Source organism: Betta splendens, chromosome 3 (genome assembly GCF_900634795.4).
Source record: "Betta splendens chromosome 3, fBetSpl5.4, whole genome shotgun sequence".
Taxonomy (NCBI): domain Eukaryota; kingdom Metazoa; phylum Chordata; class Actinopteri; order Anabantiformes; family Osphronemidae; genus Betta; species Betta splendens.
In genome coordinates this window covers 14,888,091-14,904,351 of record NC_040883.2, presented here as the reverse complement: position 1 = coordinate 14,904,351, position 16,261 = coordinate 14,888,091, and the positions used below count along the sequence as shown (strand labels likewise).

The following is a 16,261-nucleotide window of genomic DNA, read 5'->3' as shown; positions in this document are numbered from 1 at the left end:
TCTCTTTGATACTGTCAGGGAAGAGTAATGGGCCTGTGCAGCAACAGCTCCAGCCAAACTAATGTAGTGTGACTTGGGCTCTCCTTCTTAGTGCATTCCCACAACTGTAAGTAAGGAGAGGATGGCAAGGAGATGGCCAAACTGCAGAGGATCTGTAGGAAAGGACATGTCGACACACAGAATCAGGGAATCTCTCATGATTAGCGTTGCATTAACTCCTAATTAAGCCCAACCATGACAGTGATGTTTCTATTTTGACAATGACCCCACAGTTGCCCAATTCTTTCCAACTGTTACCAGGTGGTGCGCCACAGACTATAAGCCCAACAGTAAAGCTAGACCAGTTGCTTAGGACACCTTTAACTAAATGTTACACTAATTTCAAGGCCACTGAGCTTTAGAGCATACAAAGAAAGCAGCTTATCAAAATAAGGACCTCATCTAATTGGGCAGCCTAGTAACCCAGCAGCTGTTACAGCCCTGCTCATTGTGCCCGACCTTGCAAATTAATCGAGCAGACAATAAGGAAGAGTCCCATTATTTCTTGCACACCATTTATTGTGGTTAAATACAGCCTCCCATCTAATTACACTCTATTCGTATTTATTTATTATGCCAACTTAAAGCAAACTCAAACTAGACAAAAAATGTGCCTTACTACAACTTTCTCAATGCCATAGCCTAAGATTACTGCCAGACCCGTGTAAACCTCCTGTAAGACCGGACCTTATTAAAGCCTGAGCAGACAGGCTGCTATTCTGCTTGGCCTTGGCTGCCACACTAACATGTGGCAGTATTAGAAATCCTTTCACCAGACAGACCCACAAAGCCCCAAATTTCCAAGCCAAGGCAATATATCAAAATATTTCTATCACATAATGGCTCACAAAAGCAGTCACATGTTGTATTTGGTAATTTTGCTTCCCTCAAATGTATAAGTCAGTGTAATTTGTTTTCACAGAATTGTTGTTAAGACCAGTCACATTTATCCCTTCTGTCTGTTTGAGGTATGTGTTATACTGTAAACAGTAGTTTTTACAGTCCAGTAACACATCTGACTACAAAGTGTTTACATCTTAGAAACCATTTAATCCAACACAAGTGCGACAGTACACCAGCACACCTGACTGTAATCAGTCAAAAACAGCATTAAAGTGCTATGCAAGTGTCAAACCCAATCAGACAAAGCACAGCAGAGTAAACTGTTCTTATCAACTACAGTAAACACCTCTTCCACATACACAAGTTACATTCGAACCTCCGGCCTTGGCATCAGCAGCATAATGCGTTAAACACTGCACTACCAGTTGATGCGCTCTTACAGCTCGGTACGCTCCCCTTTAGATTGTTGGCGATATTTGTCACATTTTCACGGAAAAAACTCAAGCGACTTATCAGCATGATTGGAGTATAATGTCTTTATAGTAAGTGACGCCTTACCATATTTGGCTTCATGCTGTTAGCTGCGAATACTATTAGACACAGTAAACATACGTCTTTCCTCGTCTCCCACCGTAGTAACCGTGAAGCCAGCCGCTACGCTGCCATTTTTTCTCGTCTCAACTTGTTGAGACTTCCGTTTGTTTCATTATGTCCGTCTGTCTTTCCTTTTACCCCAGCTAAACACTTCTCCATGGTTTGTTATCTGCACTTCATTTGTCCTGCTCTGTGCTGTGTCTTGTTCAGTGCTAAAAACTACATGCACCAAAAAAGCATATTCCCCGGAGTCACACGCACCCCCCTGGCATCGCCTCACGTCCCCCCAGGGGACTGTTACTGTAGAACGAAGCGAACAATTTGGAGCAGCCCAACCTCAAAAATCCTCATCCACATCTGCCCAAAACTCAGCTTTGTCGACTGGCGATTGCTTCAAAGATGTTCGGACTATGTGAAGTGTTGAATTTAGAAATGTCAATTTAGGAAAAGATTAAAGAAGTGTATTTTGCTGATTAGAATTATATGAAAATGAATGAAATTTAGGAAATTATGTCAGCACACTAGAGGTGATGGTGAGAAATACATGATGGTGATAATCTTTAATGAAATGAATTAGTTCATGAAATGAGCAGAAATGAACTAGTTTCAATCATACCTAAATAATTACTTCATGTACTGTATCTTTGAACACGCAATTAAAAACAGAATTACACACCAAAAACAGGCACAACATGACTCACTCCCCAAAATCACATTTTACCAGGGTAGCCAAAAATAACCTTTTCCCTCTATCTGGCTTGTGTTATCTATACAGTAACTACTGTATCTCCTGCATAAGTACGCATTATGCTTCTAGAACATGTGAAAAAACAAATGGATACACAAGTACACAAACGCTCATTAGAATGTAATCAATATAAGAACAAAAGGAGAGAGAGAGAGAAAGAGAGAGAGAGAGAGAGAGAGAGAGAGCAAAAGTTGCAGTATATGTATGAAGGAAGTGTCAGGAGGGGAACTCATCGATGAGCAAGAATATGGATCAATTGGTATGGACACTGTAGGGGATCTTCTGCAAAGGGTTAGGGCTTGTACAGTATCACAAGCAAAATAAAAAAAGAAAAAAGCATTGTACACCTGTGCTTTGCTTAAACTCTGCCTCCCTGAGGAGGCTTCCATAGTTTAATGTCCATATTTAAAGAGTTTTGTCTTTCTTAAGTGACTATTATACTATACTCATTATTCCTAGCCTAATAGTAGCTGCAGCAGGCCAAGCACATGCTGAAACTGGTGTTCTAGTTCCTCCTAAACCCTAGTATTAAGTATTCTCTTTGATCTTTCTTCACTGTGACAAAGCACCACCACCAGGCCTCCCAAATGAACCACTCAGAAGTGAAAGCAGCAGGCCACAACATCAAGTAGAGCTAAGGAGAAAATATGCAGATCCACTAAGAATGCACCAAAAAAAGAAAAGCTAAGAATACAGGGTCCTTAGTAAAATTAACTACAATGAGCTGGAGGCAGATGTGCAAGTCCCAAACATAAAAGAAAACGTTACTGCCAGTATTTTCACACAAATTGCACCAAAAATTAGGGAGTTTGCTTAATAGAAGCAGAACATTTCATCTGTTAAAGGTTATTTGTTATCTCCAGGCACACAGAAAGTACAGTACCTCATTGTCTCAATCTTCACAGGTTTCTGTGTCAGTCATTAGCAAGCTTCTATAATCACAGATGATTTTCCAGACCTACTTTGACGAACAAAGATAAAGGCAAGTAACCCTGCACCAGCTCTCTATAGCATTTACGACTAAAGGAACTTTTTGATCTGAATTAAAACACAAATCCAATCCAAGTAAATCAGAAATTGGTGGGTGGAGGTGCTTCACAAACTCAAAGGAGGGGATCCTCAAAGGTCGGTTATTGGTTTTGATAATTACAACAGGCAACTTTTAACAAGCCTTCCAATTACTGACATAATATTAAAGTTAGTACTCGCACTGCTAAACACTGCCTTCGCCTTTTCCATGGAAAAGGAGTTTGTACAACCCATGTTGGCTTGCAAATCCGAATAGTCAACGAATGAAAATGACAATTACTTCATTCAGAAGTCCATATGAGGAACATCAAAAGGTGCTTACAGGGTGACTGGGGGCCACAACCCAGTCACCCTGGGAGACTCAGTGATAATCCACATCAAAGTAGAGGATAATCGTGTGTGGACATCTATCAGGGAACCAGGACTATAAAACATGTAACACAGATAAATATGGAATGACAGAAATTGTCAATCAGCTGGATGAAATATAAAAATTAAAAGGCAGCACCTATTGTTTGAAGCCACCATTCTTTTATGTGAGCAAAGCTACTGGAACTTAAAATGAAAATATTTAGTCACAAATCTTTTTACTTGCACTAACTGCAACAAGTCTGCAACCCACTGCCTTCACCGACCCCTCAGTCTCCTTTTGTGATGTTTTTTTATGCCTTATAGGGTTTAGGTCTGGAGATTGACAGAGTGATTAGTCAATCACCCAGAGGGTGTACAGTATGGAGGTGTAAAGGCCCAGAGAAGTAAGAGGAAGCTAATGCATGAAAACACTTACACCAAACTTGAGAATTTATCCTAAAATGGAAGAGAAGCAAATGCAGAGACTTCATGAGGGATGATACAGTAGTTATGTCTTCCTGACAAATGTTTATAGCTACATTAGTGCTGACTGACTGATACCTACATACAGTACAATGGCTCGCAGTCATCATTACTGTCTCAAACAGCAGAAATTGAATTCACAAATTTAAAGTAGGGAGTGAATGGAGCAAAGCAGCTGGCGGCCGACCCTGGATAGTCAACAGGGCCAAAACCATGATCTCAGTTTTCATTTCACAGAGATTTTGAAAATGTAAACACATTCATGCTTTAATGTACTGTAATTCAGACATGCCAGTAATATGTCAATGAGTGTCAACACACAGCTTTGATTTACAAAATCCGGCCTCAAGGGCAGGTAAATCTGTGTATCCTCACCAACACAATGAAATGAGACATTACTGTATACTTCCTAAAAAGAAACCTAAAGGGTGCATGTCCTGCATAAGAGGATCCTACATGTGAGGCGAGCTGGGAAAGATGAGCATCCATCAAAAGCTCACAGAGAAAGCTCTGTATGTTAAATAAGATTTAAACCAATTTAGTCCAGGACCATGAAAGTCACAACATTTCTGATGTCTGGAAATTAAAATACAGTGGTCAACAGTTTGAAATGCTGCACTAAGAACCTCAATAAATGCAACAGAACAGCAAGATCACTAGAGCCAATATTTACTAAAAAGAACATTCAAAAACCCTTAAAACGCAGACATTGTGTGCTATCTGTAGAAACCAGACTGAATTACTCCAAAAAAATTCATTTTCATTGGAGCAGGAAGTCTAACCAAAATGTAAATCTAAAACTTAGCATAGACATTTGAATAATCTAAGTAAAAGGACACACTTGCGTAACAAAACACCTGTCAGTTGCAACATTTATTGACATAAAACAGTAAGCATGCTCAAACAAAAAGGAGCTATCTGCCGAGTTGTGTATCAGTTCCAGATGTAAATGATGTCGTCTCAAATTCATCTTTTGATGTAAAAACTCAGTTGCTTTGAGTCTACATGAAAATAAAGACATTGGCCTCACTGTTCCAGTACATTTCGAGGGGAGTGTAGAATTGGCTAAATTCAATTCTCTGAAATTGAAATGCATCATCGGTAACCATTCAGAAAAGGAAACGGCACTTTTTGGGAGGCTGGAGAGCCCAGATGAATGTAAGCCAGTACAGATGGGATGATGTCATTTAGTAAATTATCAATGATAGCTGCACAGTTAAATTACATAAAGGAAATAATACAAAAAAACATCTCATGGAGCCACAATGAACATACACTGGAAATGTGCACTTCAGTAAACAATCAGCCAATGCCAATTATATGAAATTGGTCTGGCTGTGGGGCATTTCTATTTCGGCACGGGCACAGTCAACCTTTTAATGGTAGGTTGTTAGCGAACAGTTAACTGTCCCCTGGCCTCCAGTTTGAGATTTAGGCCAATTCGTTTTGCACAGACACTGGACGTTACACAGCAGCAGAGCAGGTTCCTAGTTATCTTAGAGTGCCCTCTTTCACAGTCAGGTGATCCCGTGTCCAGCAACTGACAGAGTTCACAGCGTCTGTTTCCCAGATGCAGTCAGATCTGACTGCTTTCCTTTAGTTGCCTGTTGCCTTCTCTTTTCAGCTTTGCCATTGTGACATTCACAGAAAACTACTGGCTGGTCTTTTTCAACTTCTATCTGTCATTCTGTATTTCTACTCATACAGGCAAATCCTCTGGTCAATAAAGATTGTCAGAACTGTTGGCAATGACCTTACCTTAATAATAATTGCACTGGACATTTTATAGTTAAAGCACACTTACAATTATGTACCTTGTTAATGAGTTTCACTACTGTATATATCTGCTGACATACAGGGTAATTTTTCATTTTTATATCTACCTGGTTTTGTAGGTCTTAAATTTGAACTATACTTTACAAAACTGAAGTTTTGTCCTGGATGAAGGGTTTTGTAAAAATAAACTTAGTACTGCAAAATACTTACAAATGGTATAATAGATTTTAAAATAATAATAATAATAATAATATCATCATCCCCTGCCTTGGAAGGAGCGTTCAGCTTGCAGATACACATTTTCCAATCTGATTTCTTCCCTCTTGCCCTTAGTAACACAACCCTTCACCTGTAAACCCTATTCTTCAACACAACTGAGGAATTTCAATCCCATTTCATATCCTAGAACAAATTCCTTACTCGTTTATTGATGTATTTCAAAGCATGCATCATTATATTTTCAGACCACTTACATTTAAAAAATGTAAACCTTTATGTTGGTTCCCAAGGGCTTCCTTCTCTCCTTCTGTTATGCTCTTATTAGTTTGTTTCTCCTGCTTCCTGCTAAAGGAGCCACATTGCTATTCATTTTCTGTCTCTCTGACCTCTGTGTGGATGAAACTCATCTGGCCGATCCCTTGTTCTTCTACTTGGAGACAAGCAGCTAGTGTCTGGTACAGGGATTAAAACACAAGATAAATAAATAAAAATTTGCTTCTATAACCCATATATGAGAGGGAGGAGCTTTTATTCCATGCACTTAAAGGCAAACCCTGGCTGGCTAGTCTAGAAACCGCTGCAAAAGCTGTTGGAGTTGATGAGGCAGTCCAGCTAAATAATATACATTGCCAGCCACAGGCAACTATCCATTAGTTACAGGGGTTCATGTAATGCCCAGCTATAGTACATTATTTCTAAATGCATCAGTCAGCGTTGTGCAGCACAGATAAATTCTCATGCTTAAGATCTGTAATGCATACTCTCACTGCTGCTATATTACACTGCAGGTTATGAGGGCAGGAAAAGAGAGGGGCAAAAATGTAATTTATTTTTCACTGCAGCCAGTATTCCTCCCATTAGCTTCAAACGTGAGATAAGTTATGGACTTTAACGAGCACCTTCAGCCAGAGCACGGTACACACAGGACTGCAGGCAGAAGAGGTGGGCTGTGGAGACAGGAGGAACTAGATTTATGGGTGTGTGGCCATTGTCCTCAGTAAAATCAGAATACAACTCATATCTAAATACAAATACATGGCAAATGTTCATGTTTCACATCTCTTTTGTGACCAGCACATCTAAGAATTCACATTAAAAAAAAATTTGGAGGACATCCAAGCAAAAGTGACAGTTTTTATTTCTATTACTTTTTGTGCATAAACAAAACATATCAGTTTCTTTGATGTGTTCATTTCAGTACATGTCTTCTCTTGTCCTCCATTTTTTTATCTTCTTTTAGGAGACCTAAGCAATAGTTTCCTGTCCTCTGAAATTCATCTTGGTTTCATTTATTGACAAATAACTAATTAGCTCTGGGGCTATAAAATTTTCTTTCAGCTGCTGTGGTATAAATATTAAAGATGCAGGATCAGTAATCTGTCTAATGCTCAGCTATCATCTGTATACGTTCAAACTCTTAGACTAGGTTACATTAATTTATGTTTTTGCTACAATATATTATTCTTTGGACCTATTGCAAAGTATTTACTAGTTATTATTTTGGTCAAATTTGCACAAAGCATTGCCAGATGGCACTTTAAACATTTTGTAAATCACTGTGACAACAGATAAAATTGGGGCGTAAAATTTGGCTCAATCCTTGGTGCATAAAGATGCAGTTTTCTCTTAATTTTGCACAGTTTGTTTGGTATATAAAAGTTAAGTTAGTAACGCTAGGAAAAATGAGCAAAATAAAAAGAAAAAGGGAGAGAAAGTGCACTCCTAGCATTCTTGGTGTGTGTAAACATGCACCCTCAAGTCATATGAACCATATGTACCAGATTTTGCAATAAGAGGCCGTTTAGGAAAACTGAATCCTCCAATGCTACCACTCCACCCCCATTTAATCCAGCTATGGGCTAAACATGAGGAGAAAAGCAGAACAAAGCTTTGGAGCCTTCACTAAATGAATTATAAAGTCACTATAAGAATCTTAATTGTCATCTGCACCATGTCTTGTCTAAATAATGCAAGATTCTGTTTACAACTCTCCTGGTGTGCAACTAAGCGCAATGGTTAACAAGACTACTTAACATAGCCGAGGGCTTCCTTGAACTGGTGTGGATTCTATGATTAAACTTATTAGAGATGTTTAAGCAGAGTACAAACACGTTTGCATGCTTCCATCGACTAGGCATGTGAGGGCAAGGGGCTTTAGAACGATGAGTAGAGTGTAGTGCAGTGTGGCAGAAGAGACACAGATACTTGTGGCATGTAGATACCTGTACAGCAATAACACCCCCCAGGAATGTGAAAATATAATTGTGCTGGGATAGAATCTGCTGTCATGCGACATGACTCAACAATACAGTAGATACTGTATGCAGAGTGAGCTTTGTGTTGTTGAAGTCATCTTTTTCATGGTTTGTGATCCAAACCATGTCTTGTCCAGACTCAACAAACACTTATCCTACTTAACACACCAGTATCATGGCAGATACGGTTTTATTTCCCATCATATCCTAATAAAGGCTCAAAGTGAAGAGGTGTAATTAAAATGGAAAAAGATTGATTATACTGTATTATTACATACAGTATTTACAGTAGGATTTGTTAACAGTATACAGAAAGCATACATGTTAACTACTTAACCTTATTTATAGACAACCCATTTCCATATCTGGGATTTCAGGTGTCATTACCTACAATGCTAAAACCATCATACAGTACTAGTGTAAGAAAATTGCCTCTTTTAGGGAAACATCTTGTGCTGAAATAAATTCTCACCTACTGATATGTGCTGAGGTCTCAAAGGGTGCAATGAATATGAAGGAGGCTTTCAGTGAGTGTAGCAATCTAACCTTGCTTCTCATTTATGGCTTCATGGCTTGGTAACATAATACCTTACTGCTATTAAGTGACAAACACTCAGGTTTAATGTAATACACTGAAAACACGAATTTCTACTGTACATGCCAACTGACAATACCTACATGTATATGGGTCACCTGAAACTCTAATATTGTACTTATTTAACTTGCTCCATTAGTAACATAGATGACTAGAGTAATCCAATGAAACCTAACCCTAACATGAAATGTGATCGTAAACAATTAAATGCAATATACTGCGTTAATAGCATTTCCCTGCATTTTACTGCACTTTGCATTTATGCAATAACTTATTGCATTATCTTATAGAAGGAAGACAAAGGAGTATATCAAGCATAAAAAAGAAAGAAATGCTGACAGTTACACACAATATGTTGACACACAATAGTTATATGAAAACTAAAAATTCAAGAAAAAGATGCTAAGATCAAAGTAAAATAGATGCACCCCATCACCCAAGGGTCAGGAAATGGTTAATGTATAAAAAGAAGGAATAGGAAATAGTAGTTCAAACTGTACTGCTCCTAATGGTAACACACATATATATAATATTTCTTATTACTATTTGTATGTAGTGTAACACACACACACACACACACACACACACACACACAGTACAAGCATCTTATTGTACTGTATGCTAGTTCAATGCCTTGTCTTCATTCACTTTCTAAAGTGTACACTTCACTTGCCCCATTGAGACGGAGCAAACTGTAGTTAACTGATGCCTGTTATGACAGTCACCTGTTACTGAATGGTTTGCATTGAACTTTAGTGAAGGGATTTAAAATGAGGAAAGAAAAATAAATAGAGCACATTCAATAGATTGCGCAATCTTTTTGAATTTATTCAACCAAGGACACTGTCAGTTTAAAGGGCAGCACTTTCATGTAATGCAATGCAAAGATCCAAACTTTTAAAACAAAAGGCTACTACATGTATGGTGCCTTCAATCATCAGCTTATAAATAGGCAAGGGATTTTAGACAGACAGTACGAAATTGGACTGCAGAAGAACAGTGGCCATAATCATCAGCCAGACCATTTTTGGACTTGTCCTATGCTGATGTCTGGTGGGCTGCATTAGTAGACCAAACATAGCTCTACAGGTCAGCTCGGAGAAGAATCTCAGGAGGAGTAGAAAAAAACTCCAGACAAAAAAGGTCGAACCACCCGTAGGAATTAATGACTGAACTCAACCCGTAAGTCACAATAAGTCATTGATTTCGCAATGCAGGTGGTCATACTGTAAGCACAAACGCTGCTTCGCTATACTGTACATGCCATTCAGTCTGACTTTGTACAGTAGCTCCTGCAGCTCATGCCAGTTACAGGATCAATGTATCTCAACTCAAAGCCTGAGGCATCTCTATAGCATTACCTGCATAGTGACACAGTAAATAGTGCTACAGCACTGGTACAGTAGGATAGTTGTTAAAACCTTTTCATTTTAGATCTACTACATTGGTCAAATATAAAATTTAAATTTTCTCAGTATACGAAGATGAAACCAATATTTACTGTATTTACTGTAATCTTTTATTTACGTTATTGAGTCCTTTAAAATTAACCACAGGTGTGATTGTCTATGTATTGGCCCTATGACAGACTGGTGGCCATCGCAGAGTGTAGGGTTGGGTACCAGAACTCAGTTTCAAATTACAATGACCAGGATGACTGAGCATCTTCAGGCTCACGAGTCCAGACTGAGACATTTTTTTCTTTTAAACATGCAGTCATAGCTTGAATTTTTCACTAAAGTTCAATCAAACAGTCCAACTACAGTATGATGGCACTCAGGCGCACAACAAATCTTGTGTGAGTCTGATTTTTAAGACAGTCAACCAAATACCACTGTAATGCAAACTGAAATCAGGATTCATGTGGTGGGGAAGCTAGGAAAAAGGGGCATTTCCAAAAACAACCAACCCACTGAAGCACATTGTGTGTTAAAGTACTGTAAGCAGTCAGCCCTCTCAAAGTACAAACTTTTGCTTATCATGAAAATCAAAATCCACCTAAAGACAAATTCCTGTTTGAACCAGAGTGGATTTAGAAGAACAGTGATGACATCTCTATCGACTTCATTAAATAAGGATTATGACATCTAATCCATATCTGACTTAGCAGCCGCTTGTGAAAGCATTTACTGTAACACATTAAAGCTTGTGACCTTTCGTGTACTGTACTTAAAAATAAATTATTTATTCTATACCATCAATAAAAACTGCACAGTAAGCGACCAAGCATAAAGTAGGTAGTTTACCTACAGTACAAGGCTGTGCAGAAGATCACTTTTGTCGCTAAACCCTGCTCACCACAATGGCACATGAATCCCATGACCTGATATCAATCGATGGTCTTAGGCAAGCAATCGTTTTTTTGTTTTTTATTTTTTAATTTTTATTTTACTTGAATTTTGCTCATATTTTACTTGTAATATAAACCATGTGATGGACTAACCAGAGGTCTTTCACAAAAAAAGACAACTAAACACTATTGAACAGCATCTTCTTCATCAGAAACATTTAACACGTTTAGAACTACTGGAAGGAGTTATCTTCAGTAGGATACTAAAGTTAAACCTTAGTGAGTGTATATTCTCTTCCTCCAAAACCACAACCATTAATTGATTTTTTTAATAAAATGACCAAATGAGTGTTAACAACAAAACAACCAACATTCTCTGTTAAGACAATTATATAATTATATTTCAAAATATATAAAATATATGAACATTTTAAAATCGCTTAGGACAACTGCTTCTTTGGAAACTTGCTGCTCTTTGGGCAATTTCTATTGCCACATTTTTACTAGTGTGATCAAGTGTCGATAACAACTAAAAGCTTTTGAAAGAAATATGCACACACACACACACACACACCAGCACATGTAGAAACGAGATACATTCAAAATTTCTTTTTTTGCCAACCTAAAGCAGTATCAAATTAAAAAGCCAGTGATATTTCTGTTTCTATTTGTTTTGTTTTTTTGTAGGGAAACTGAAGCAAACTTAGCTCAGTCATGTTTTTTCCAAACATCACCTACTGTAATACAGCATTGTACTAGGAAGTGATAAAATGTATAATATAAAGAAAAACAATTGTAGCATCATCAAGACCTACTGTTGATGTGAAATTTCCAATAAATATAGTATGTACACGCAGCATTTAAATCCAATATTCTTCATTAATTCTGACAGTGAAAATCATGAGCTTCCAGTTAAATGTTAACTCCAGAGAATTACTGCTGTCAAATATTTTGCATACACAAAAAGAACATTTGTAATTTCAGTGGAACGTTACACATAAATAAATGTGAAAGTGAAATTGCAAACAGTACAGTGAAGACAAAATATATCGTCAAATACATTAAATAATGATTAAACACACATTTAATCTAAAGTTAAAATTGGGAGAATGGTTAGTTGGTGTCCTCTGTCCTTTATCCAAAGTACTGATGCACCACAATGAAATGTTCTCTCTTTCTGCTTCACTTAAGTACAGGCTCGCTACACACATGTACACGAACACACACACACCTGCTACTACACAATCAATGCCCAACAAGGAGGGAACAGATGCCCCTTCAGTCTAAGGAGGCAGGCACACTGCACTCACTGTGTCTCTCTGCTATGGGTGGTCTTTGCACAACACCTTACTAGAAATCGCAAGCTCAGTAGTGTGAAATGAATAGAAAACGTAGAAAAGGTGCATTCCATCTTCCAGCCCAAAACCGATGAAAATATGATGACATGAAGTCTGTTGTTTCTGTGAGAACAGGCCGCGAGCATGAATTCAGAAAAAAGTGCACACCCCAACAATCACATCCTTAATGAAGCCATTTCTCCAACGTAGTCCCCACTGTCTTACATTTCTTCCCAGAAAAATCTAGAATCGTCTCTTAAGCCATGAATCAACAACACAAAAAAGGTCAATCACCACAAATGAGCGCAAAAGTAAAACAGCAATAGAACCAATCGTGATGAGAAGCCCAAATAAGTGGTGTGCACACATCAGGATGTGTCTGCTCCCAGTCTCCTTGGATACAGCATGGACGTTCAGTGCTGGACTACACAGGGCAGTGGTGGCATCCCAGGGTACTGGTGGAGGCTGACTGGAGCCCACACAGGCATGCCTTGAAATGCAGCTCTTATTCCTCTCCATCCCACCCAGCACTCAGCTGCCTTCGTCCAACTGACGCATGAGGAAATCCTCCACAAGAGGCAAAAGCTGCCAGCTCCAGTGATAGAAAAAAATCTCAAAGCGGGCATCAAAGAAAAAGAGACGAACCCGTGCTCTTGCAAAAAGACAAAAAGAAATGTCAGTAATCGCCGTCGCTCCACCCAGTCGAAATCGTCCGCCTTTGTTTTTGGCTATCATTTTATTTAGTTTCGCAGTTGTTTTACAGAATTAGCATCTGCTACTGAGCCTTTGTGGAGGGATTTATGTGCCCCCCTACACATTTCTCCCATACCACCCGTCCCCTCCCCTTGCCTGCCTCCCGATTCACCATCAGTCTGGCAGACAAGTTTTTCCCACCCAGTCATAGTACCCAGGCAGCAACCCCTTTTGTGGGTGTGCTTGTTTAGTGTGCGTCTGGTCTGTGAGTGCTGTACATGTCGTGCCAGCTTGGATAGGAGGGGAAAGGAGGAGGGAAAAACTCTTTGTAAGTTAAGGGAACACTAGACAGACACAGCGTTCATAAATTATACGGTTCATTTGCATACCCCTGGCATAAGATATTATGCAAATGAATGCCAATTTGCATAATGGGTTCCTCTTGTTGCCACAATGGTCCAGTTGCTGCGTTTTATTTAATAAAAAAACAAAAAAACAGAGTAAAACATAATAATAATAAATAAAGACCAGCACACTGGAACCTCAGGAAGAACCTTCCTGAAACATTACACTGAGAAAAACCTAAAGAGGAAAAATATATTTCTGGCTTTATTAAGATAATGTGAGCAATTATCAAACATACAATAGGCACAGAACATTTACAGACTTAAGAGAGAGAGAATAAATATGAATATTTATAGCAATTAGATGGAATAAGAAATAGCATTACAAGGCTAAATTTCTCCCAGTCTATTATACCTCAACTATTTTAGCCATTCCATTGCTAATTATCAACAGTGAGCAAATTCTTTTATGTAGGAGCAGAATTTTAATAAAAAATTAAACTGTCTAACTTAATCAGACCTGCGCGAAACTGCCAGAATAAAGAGCTATACAAGAGAAAAAGCACATGTGGCCAAGGTAATTATACAATCAAATATGCGACGCTGACAAAGCCGCTAATGACAAAGAAAAAAGATAATTACCATACAAATGTACAGATCTTCATCAAAAAACGTCAGGGTATCCAGGCATTCTGTTTACAAGCCATTACGCTGATCACATTCATATCTTTCACAGAAAAAAAAAAATCAACGCAGATGGACAAAATACAGCTAAAAAACATAAGCAATTCTGAAACAAACAAAGGACCTTGTGGGATTTGAGATGTGCAGTTGAATACGGTTGCAAGGTGGCGATCAGATTGCGTATAGCAGCTTTGAATTGTACCCTTTGTACTGTGATAAACAGGTACACTGTAGCCACATTACGGAGGGGCTGCTAGTTGTTGTTCAAAGTCCTCTCCTTTTCCAGGCAGGATCGGTGTGGAGAAAGAGGGACATCTAATGCCAGGCACGGGGTTACATAGCACCGTAAAAAATGCTTGCTAGCTGATTTAAGAAAGGTGTTGGACGAGATCACCAACTTTTAGAATCAATTAACCCATATATTAATTAATGTCAAGCCCATAGAAGAAAAGGAAGCTGAGGCTGAAGGTGGGTGTACTGGGTGTGTGGAAAAAAGCTATGAAAAAGGAGGAGGGTGGGTAAGAGAGGGACTGAGAGAGAAAGGGGATGGGCAAATAAGGGAAACAAGGAGCGAATGCGCTTGATGGCAGAGAGAAGTTGGCACAGTGCCATCCATTCAGTGGCAGTACCAAGGCAGACTTCTGCTAGCGCACAAGGATAGGTGCTTAGATGTAACCAGGGTGACAGAGGGTTTATGTCATTTTGCTAGCTACACAGAGTTTACTGTGTTTTGTGGGAAAAAGTTGGACTGAAGAAACATGTCTTTTTACATAAATGCATCAACATTTCTGGACATTCTTCGAGGACCAGCAAACAGCTGATGACGACCTACACAAGAATGAATTCTGGGGGCTGCCATCCAAAGGATTAGCTGTTACTGCATCGCACAGGTGACTATCTAGCACTCAACAACACTGCGGAACTGTACACAGGAAGTGAAGAGTGTACATCACCCGCAAGAGTGAGAAATTGGGGTGGTGTCACGTGATTACCGAAGATGGATTCTAAAAATGAAACAACACAAACTTCAGGCTGTTTTGTTGTTCTAGCGACAATAGGGGTATGGCACTTCTACAAAAGGAAGCTCCTCCCACTCGCTCTCCCGACCATCTGACACAGAGTTCTGTGCCAGGCAGCCACAGCTAGGTATCTGGTTAGTGGATACCATGCCTACTGATTTGTCACCGATAAAAGGACATACCCTTGGAAGATTCATTTTAGTCTTACGGTACAGCACTTGGACTGGTTTATGAGAAGAAATCATTTGACACTTGCAAGTCGTAAGTGGAATGTCAACAGGAACGTGATGCCACCTGGCATGAAGACTGGCGAAGAACAAGGGATATGTCACAATTGCGTTTTTTTGCCAAAAGAGAAGAGAAACAGAAACATCACAGCACCTGATAGCTACATTTGCATTGCTAATTAGGATGAAACAAAGAAGTGGCTTAAATCATCAACAAGAGTCCATGGAAGGAATTGAATCAAAAATGAGGCAAGATGAGAGCTGTGGACATCTATCAGTTACCTTTTCCCAAACTTCGAAGTGGGAGATGAAATTTTTTCCCGCATTGGTTGGCAGGCACATTGAACAGATACCACGATCACTGCTACAACAGACAACGCAAATCTGTCAATGCCTTGCAAGAGGAATGGAAGGGGGCGGTACCTAAAGCTTAATGGCAGCAATTTACAATTTCACAAAAACAAAAAAAGAAAAAGGCAAAAGTTGGACGAAGACTCATAAATACTAACTAATTTGTTTGCCATTGACACAAAGTTGTTCAGGTCTAAATTAGTCACACATCCCTACTTGTTATAATGATGGGGAAAAATGTAATAAAAAAAAAAACTCATGACATTCTACATCTACTGGAAGTCAAGTAATAGCAGAAGAAATGCAGGCATCTGTGCTACTTCTCTATAATTCTATAATTACAGCAAATATCATGGTCTTTGGATCCTTTAGTTTTAATACAAT

The 16,261-nt window shown here is 38.9% G+C and overlaps 1 long non-coding RNA gene across 17 annotated transcripts in view; it reads right to left on the bottom strand.

The window, feature by feature from the left end:
• Positions 1 to 16,261, bottom strand: part of LOC114852348 (uncharacterized) — a 93,120-nt gene that overhangs the window by 58,477 nt on the left and 18,382 nt on the right. The window lies entirely within an intron of this gene.